Genomic DNA, 7,910 nt, shown 5'->3' with positions numbered 1-7,910 from the left:
TACTATACCAAATTCCAATTTACATGGAAGAAGTATCTCAATCCCTGCCATTGGAGCAAACAATTTTGAGCTAAAGCCTCAATTAGTTTCTCTGATGCAACAGAACTGCAAGTTTCATGGACTTCCATCAGAAGATCCTTTTCAGTTCTTAACTGAATTCTTGCAGATCTGTGATACTGTTAAGACCAATGGGGTTGACTCCGAGGTCTATAGGCTTATGCTTTTCCCATTTGCTGTAAGAGACAGAGCTAGAATATGGTTGGACTCTCAACCTAAAGATAGCCTGAACTCTTGGGATAAGCTGGTCACGGCTTTCTTAGCCAAGTTCTTTCCTCCCCAAAAGCTTAGCAAGCTTAGAGTGGATGTTCAAACCTTCAAACAGAAAGAAGGTGAATCCCTCTATGAAGCTTGGGAGAGATATAAGCAACTGACCAAAAAGTGTCCTTCTGACATGCTTTCAGAATGGACCATCCTGGATATATTCTATGATGGTCTGTCTGAATTATCTAAGATGTCATTGGACCATTCTGTAGGTGGATCCATTCACCTAAAGAAAATGCCTGCAGAAGCTCAAGAACTCATTGACATGGTTGAAAATAACCAGTTCATGTACACTTCTGAAAGGAATCCTGTGAGTAATGGGACGCCTCAAAGGAAGGGAGTTCTTGAAATTGATACTCTGAATGCCATATTGGCTCAGAACAAAATATTGACTCAGCAAGTCAATATAATTTCTCAGAGTCTGAATGGATTGCAAGTTGCATCCAACAGTACTCAAGAGGCATCTTCTGAAGAAGAAGCTTATGATCCTGAGAACCCTGCAATAGCAGAGGTGAATTACATGGGTGAACCCTATGAAAACACCTATAATCCCTCATGGAGAAATCATCCAAATTTCTCATGGAAGGATCAACAAAAGCCTCAACAAGGCTTTAATAATGGTGGAAGAAATAGGTTTAGCAATAGCAAGCCTTTTCCATCATCCACTCAGCAACAGACAGAGAATTCTGAGTAGAATCCATCTAGCTTAGCAAATATAGTCTCTGATCTATCTAAGGCCACTTTAAGTTTCATGAATGAAACAAGGTCCTCCATTAGAAATTTGGAGGCACATGATGCATGGAAACTTGTCTCTCAACAAATTTCCTTCAGCAAGTATACCAAATTGTCGTCAAGTAATAGCTCACAATAGAGTGAGGTCGAATCCCACAGGGATTGATTGGTCAAGCAACTTTAATTGGAGGAATGTTCTAGTTGAGCTAAGCAGAAATTGGGTTGAGAATTGCAGGAAATTAAATGGCGGAAAAGTAAATTACAAAAAATAAATAACGAAAGGTAAATTGCAGAATTTTAAATGGGGAAGGGGAGTTTAGCATGAAAGTAAATAGCAGAAAGTAAAGAGAATGGGTAAGATCAGAAATGGGGAGTTCATTGGGCTTAGGAGATGTTGCATTCTCCGGATAAAGTTCATTTTCATCTCTTCCTCAATCAATGCATTCATTGATCTCCTTGGCAATCTTAAGTGATTGAATTCCAATTCCTTGGTAATTCAATCTCTCAAATCAGATCAATAGCCAATTCCTTGGTCTAATTGCTCATGAGAAGAGATGAAGTGTGGTCACTGATTATACCACATGTATTTCCAAATCAAAGTATTGGGAGAATTATATGTCACCATATCCGCCCAAACCCCAATTTGGTCCAACATGAGAAAGCAATTTTAGCATGATCTCTTCATTCCTCTTCCAAGGTTCAGAAGAGATCCAAGTATGAATAGCTTCTTTTCCAAGATAACTACTCAATTGGATGAAGATTGAAAGCTTTCTAGTAAAATCAAGAGAAAAAAGAGAAGAAGGATAATGAAAACTATTATTGATCTATCAAATTACAACAGAGCTCCCTAACCCAATGAAAGGGGTTTAGTTGTTCATAGCTCTGGGAAATGAAAGCAGAGATGGAGAGTACATTCTGAAAGTTAAACTAGAAGTGCAGAGAAAGTAAAATACAGAGAGTAATTATAATAATGCCAAAAAGCTCCCCTCTAGTTCAAAGCTCTCCCTATTTATTCTATTCTTCTGATCTTCTAGTTGGCTCTTCAAGTCTTGGATATAGGCCTTTGGATCTTGAGTTGAAGCAGTTATCTTCTTCAGTGGGCTTAGCTTTACTTGCAGAGAGAAAGTGTGAAGTAGGCAGGGATTCTAGCTTAGGACGTTAGTGGCGTTAACGTTAAGTGAAAGTGTGGGTTCGAGAACGTTAGCGACAATCACCTTTTTTACTAACGTTCCTAACCCAAGGATGCTCCACGTTAACTTCAACGTTAGTGGCATCAATGTGACCACTAACGTTGCCTCTTGGTCCTTCGCACACGTTATTGGGACTTACTTTTTCCAATAACGTTGAGAATCCTCCTTTCTCCCTACGTTAGAGTTCACGTTAGTGTGGCTAACGTGACCTTTAACGTAGGCTTGCCACATCTTCGAGAATGTTAGTGACACTTACCTTTGTCACTAACGTTCCAAAATGCCCCTACTTCCCATATTAGAGTTCACGTTAACTAGGTTAACGTGGCTTCTAACGTGGTATTGCTAGCCATCTCCAACGATAGTGACAAAGGTGAGTGTCACTTACGTTGGCTCATTATCCCTTTTACAAACGTTAGCTTCCATGTTAATGTAGTTAACGTGGGAGTTAACGTGGCTCATAGTGGCTCATCCCAACGTTAGTGACAAAGGTGAGTGTCACTAACGTTGGCAATTCTTTGCTCCCTCCACGTTAGAGTCCACGTTAACTGAGTTAACGTGGCTCTTAACGTGGCCAATATGAGCTTGGTCCAACGTTAGTGACAAAGGTGAGTGTCACTAACGTTGGCTTCATTTTCTTCTTCCACATTAACTACCACGTTAATGTAGTTAACGTGGCAATTAACGTGGGCTATGATGGCTTCGAGGACGTTATTGGCGATTACTTTTCTCATTAACGTTGCAAGCTAGCTCCCCTTCCACGTTAGAGGTCACGTTAGTTAGACTAACGTGGCTGCTAACGTGGTTCTTCCTTGCTTCCTTTGTCCTGAAATCAAGCAATAAAGTGCATCAAAGTTCTAGTCCAAGTTATGAGACATACATCATCCAATTTGTCATTCAATTCATGCATAATTCTCATGAATTCATATAAAATTCACAATGTTAGCTTGAATCAATATGTAAGTGAAATTTTACCCAAAACTTGCTTATTTCCTAAGAAAGTGCATGAAACTACCCTAAAACCATAAAGAAAAGGTCAGTGAAACTGGCCAAAATGCCCTGGCATCACAACACCAAACTTAAAGCTTGCTTGTCCCTAAGCAAGTACTGGAACAAGAGAATGATGAATGAAATGACAAGAGGAATGAATCATTATTGTGGAAGTCATGTTCTTGGTTTTATGGGGTTTCATGCATAGCAACTTAGGTTCATTCCTTTACTGGCTATCAGACCTTTATCATGCCTTGGAATACTCACTTGATTGCACCCTTTGAGACTTTTATTTATTGATCCCTTTGTCTTTCCAAGGTTTATTTCTTCCTTAGGCTAAGTGTTCTGTGAGGGGGCGACTCTTTAAGATAAGCTTTCAGCCAACACTCCCGAACCAGTTGGTTCAAGGTGCTAGGTGTTGAAACACCCCTAAGGACTTACTCCCTCAAGTCTTTCTCCCCCATACATGCACACCACAGGCACATGGTTTGTTATTTTCTTTCCTTGAGGTCTTGGTGTCTAGCACCTCTTTGAGTTACTAAATGTTCTGTAGCAAGGTTGCTCTTGATAGTGGATTTTCAGTTGATAATCCCGGGTTAGTTAACCCAAGTTACCAAGTGATGAAGCACTCCTAAGAACTTATTCATCCAAGCAGATCCTTGGTACAAGAGCACCACAGACACATCCCTCAATATTCAAGCCCTTGGTGCCTAGCCTTATTGTTTATTAACTTTTCTTTCTTTTTCAACCCTTATTGTTTTTTCCTTTTTCTTATTAGGATCTTATTATTTAGCCAGTCTCATGGGGTGTGTTTCAAGCATATGATTCAAGACAGATAGTTGCCTTCCCACCTTGTTGGTGAACCAACTTAGCTAAGTGATTACTACACCACAAATTTAAGGACCTACTCCACAACTTGAACATCACTCTGGTCTTTCATAACATCTCTTTTTATTGGACTTAAAAGGACAAGTATACAATAAATAAGATGAAAATGAAGGCAGGCAATTTGACTAGCAAGCATAGACCTAGGCAAAAGCAAACTTAAAGACAGAATTGAAAATTCCTAAGCTACGGAAGCATATTCTATTTCATACATGATTTTCCTTATTTAAAAAAAAGAACTTGAAAAAGAAAGATGGAACAATGAGGGAACTCCACCACCTTTTACTCTTGGGGGTGCTCATGCTCTCCTTCCTGTTTGTCCTCCTTGTGTTTTTCTTGAGTGCTTGCACTCCCACTTCCCTTGGTTTTTCCAATCAACTTCTTCCAGAAGCCAGCATCTTCCATCTTCTTTTTCAATGTTTCCTTCTGCTGTTTCACCTTCCTTTCCTCTTGTTCTGTGAGATCTTTTTGGATCTCATCATACCTAGGGATTGCAGAGTGTAGATTATGCATATGGCTAGACATATAGTTCAACTTGGCTTGAGTGTTTATGTTGAACTCCTCCCTATGTAGTTGCCGTCTTTCATTCAGTATGCTGAACTCATTGAATGCCTTCGTCTGAGCTAGCTGGCGTTGGTTGAGTTTTTGAAGGCGTTTATCTTGACGCTCTTGCCTTTCAGTCACTTGATTGATGGCTTGAGTGAGCTAGGAATAATGTTCCATTTGCTATTTCAGCCACTCCCCTTGTTGATTCATCCAATTAGAAAGGAGTTCTTCTTGACGATCCATCCTTTGGGCTTGAACGTGCAGTTGTTGTTCTTGTCCCTCCATATAACTTCTCGCTAGCTCCTCAATGGCTCCGTGAATGTGATTCAAGTTGATGTTAGTTGGATCATACACTGCAAGAAAAACACCCATTCAGGTACACTTGAAAAGTGTACCCAAAAGTAAAAAAAAGTGATGCCTTAGGCTACGGCTACGCTTTTTGGGCTACGGCTATGCTTTTTGGGGTGATTCCTATTCGGCCGTTGTCTATTCTCAAAGGCTACGCTTTTCTGCACCAAGGGCTACGCTTTTGACGTTTAGGAATAGGGTACGTTTTTCAAGTGATGCTGTCCAGGACCAAAGGCTACGCTTTTCAGCTTCCATTTTTGCCAGAATAGGCTACGGTTTTCAACGCTACTGCATCACCTGTAAAGCGTAGCCACATTGTATACCATGGCTACTTTTTATAAGTGTAGCCTTAGGTCCCACTTTTTTTTTTGTATACTATAGCTACTCTATATAAGTGTAGCCTTAGGTCCTTCATTGTTTTTTTTTAATTTTCTATATATATATATATATATATATATATATATATATATATATAATATTCTAATAATTTTTTGTACAACATAATATTTAATAATAAGATTATATATATAATTATGTATTTTTAATTAAATAAATTAAATATTATAAAATAAAAATAAATACACAATTATACTAAACTAAAAATTATTCTAGCAAAACACAGCAAATACATTCTAAAGATTCACAAGCACTGTGTAATGTTACAATATATTAGTACATAAAATAATGGATCCAACTATCCAATTGAACAATCATTCAACAATAGAGTAAAAAAAATGAAACATGTCTAAACTACTACTTTCCATGTATCAATGAATATAAAGAGGATTACAAATTAAATCTATTATTAAAATAAATAAAAGAAAAGAGAATAAACAAAGACCTTAGTGCCCTGGGTACCAAGTCCCTGAGTTGTGTGCCCGAAAATCATTTGAATGTACCCCACAAAGAAAGAGAATTTTTTTTGTTGGAGCCACTTATGTTGCCTCCTAGTGCCTTCGTAAAGTGTTGAATAAATTTAGGGTGCCCTTCATAAGTGGTGGCAGTAATGAGATTACCATCGTTTGCTGCCATGGTGTCTGATTCAACCCAATGAGTACCGGAGGCAACCAATGCCGGTTTAACAGGAGGAAAAGCAGTGCACTTGCGATCTTTAGCTACACCTGCAGCCGCCAGAATCAACTGTCCAAAGAGAATTCTGGAGGTGATTCCTAATTCCTCGTGCCAAGAATTCATTCTAAACAAACATGGTCTCATAAAGGACATGGCCTGTCTCATTATCACACATGTTTCTTTGAAGACTACACATAATGTGATATGAGTAGCTGAAAAAGAAATAAATTGATATAAATTGATAACAATTTAAGTGTCATCAAACTGAAAATCTGAGCCTAAAAATATAAACATTTTAACCTAATAAAACTGTCACATGGAAATAAATTGATAACAATTTAAAATATAAGATTATAAGCAAATAAACTGAAAATCTGAGCCTAAAAATATAAACATTTTAACCTAGCAACTAAGAATAGTGACATAAGTTTGAATTAAATGCTGTTTTGAAGATTAAATGATACCTAATTCCATGTCCTGGTCCACAAAAAATTCAGCTCTGGGTTGTAAACCAGTTTTTTCTTCATTTGTTCAGATTCTTCAACTGTGGTAGTGTTTAGCTTTATCCCAAGTTCAGCTGCAGTTGTCACAATCTCCATGGGAAACAATAACCTGTTTATAGATCAGTCAACTACAAAACTTCATTTAATATCAGCTCAAACCTTGACAATTATTTCCATCATAAGGTACAAAATTCTTCTTGCTTATTTTCATACAAAAATAAAAATAGCAATAATCAACATCATTATCATGCAGGAAAAAGTTGATAGCATTATTTGGTAAGCTTCTCCCTTGGAGTTCATGGGCTTGATACCTTAAACCATATTAAATCTGTAGCCCCACCATGCTTGATCAGGTTAGGAGAAGCTATGAATACATTTTAGTCTATTGGCAATCCCTCAATCTCACAAACTTTGATCTTCTACATGTAAAACACTAATATGTATTATGCAAGTCACTCAAGAAGAATAAACCACGGAATCAAAAAGAAACTATTTCCTAAGTGTGCATTATTTGACTGCCTATGCAATTGGGTAGGGAAAAAAATCATATATATTCTTAATATATTTCAAGAGTCCATATAGTTGAACCAATTAAATGCTAACTAAACCATGCATATCCAAAGAATTCAACGCCCATTTGCATGCAGGTATAGCATATATAGATAAAGGTACAAAATGAATTACCCTTTAACTTAATCCAAATGGAAGCATGCATTTCGCATCACAGTTAGTCTGTAATGGTAAAGTTTAGTACTTGCCGTCCAAACATGAATATAAAGATGAAGAGAAGCTCTTGAGTTACCCTGAAATACCACATGAAGAGAAGCTCTTTAGCAGAAGCTACACTTACTAATAGTTTCTCCTCTTTTCCGATTAAATGTCACTAAGAGAAAATGAAAGTCTGCTGCGCGAATCAGTATAATGCTAAAACCCCCAATTCCTATTAGTGGTATATCCAGTAGCTAACACCCCCACAACACAGTAGAAATTAGAACTATATGAACTTCTAAATTTACTAGCAAACATGTTGATTAGCAAAATCTCACAGCACTGAATACAAGTAGGACCGGCAATTTACTGCACTGAACACAAGTATCGAAATCTCCACCAGTGCACATAACACATAATTCAAGAATACATCAAGTTACACAAGTAAATTGAAGCAAAAGGTTTAAAAAATTGAAGACAAATTAAGGAATAAAACTTCATAAATTAGTGCATCAATCAGAAACTTTTTCACCTCCAAATTTTGAGAAATACAGTGCTGCTTACCTTTGGAATGGTCTGTCGGATTACATATTCCATGGCAACACAAATTAAAATCCTC

At 37.5% G+C, this 7,910-nt stretch overlaps 1 non-coding gene across 1 annotated transcript; it reads right to left on the bottom strand.

The window, feature by feature from the left end:
• Positions 1–349: 349 nt before the first annotated feature.
• LOC112787261 (small nucleolar RNA R71) lies at positions 350–457 on the bottom strand. The gene has a single exon (XR_003194682.1). It is a non-coding gene; the product is annotated as a small nucleolar RNA R71 (small nucleolar RNA).
• Positions 458–7,910: the final 7,453 nt, after the last annotated feature.

This window comes from Arachis hypogaea, chromosome 20, assembly GCF_003086295.3.
Source record: "Arachis hypogaea cultivar Tifrunner chromosome 20, arahy.Tifrunner.gnm2.J5K5, whole genome shotgun sequence".
Classification (NCBI taxonomy): Eukaryota; Viridiplantae; Streptophyta; class Magnoliopsida; order Fabales; family Fabaceae; genus Arachis; species Arachis hypogaea.
This window is presented reverse-complemented; position numbering and strand designations above follow the sequence as displayed.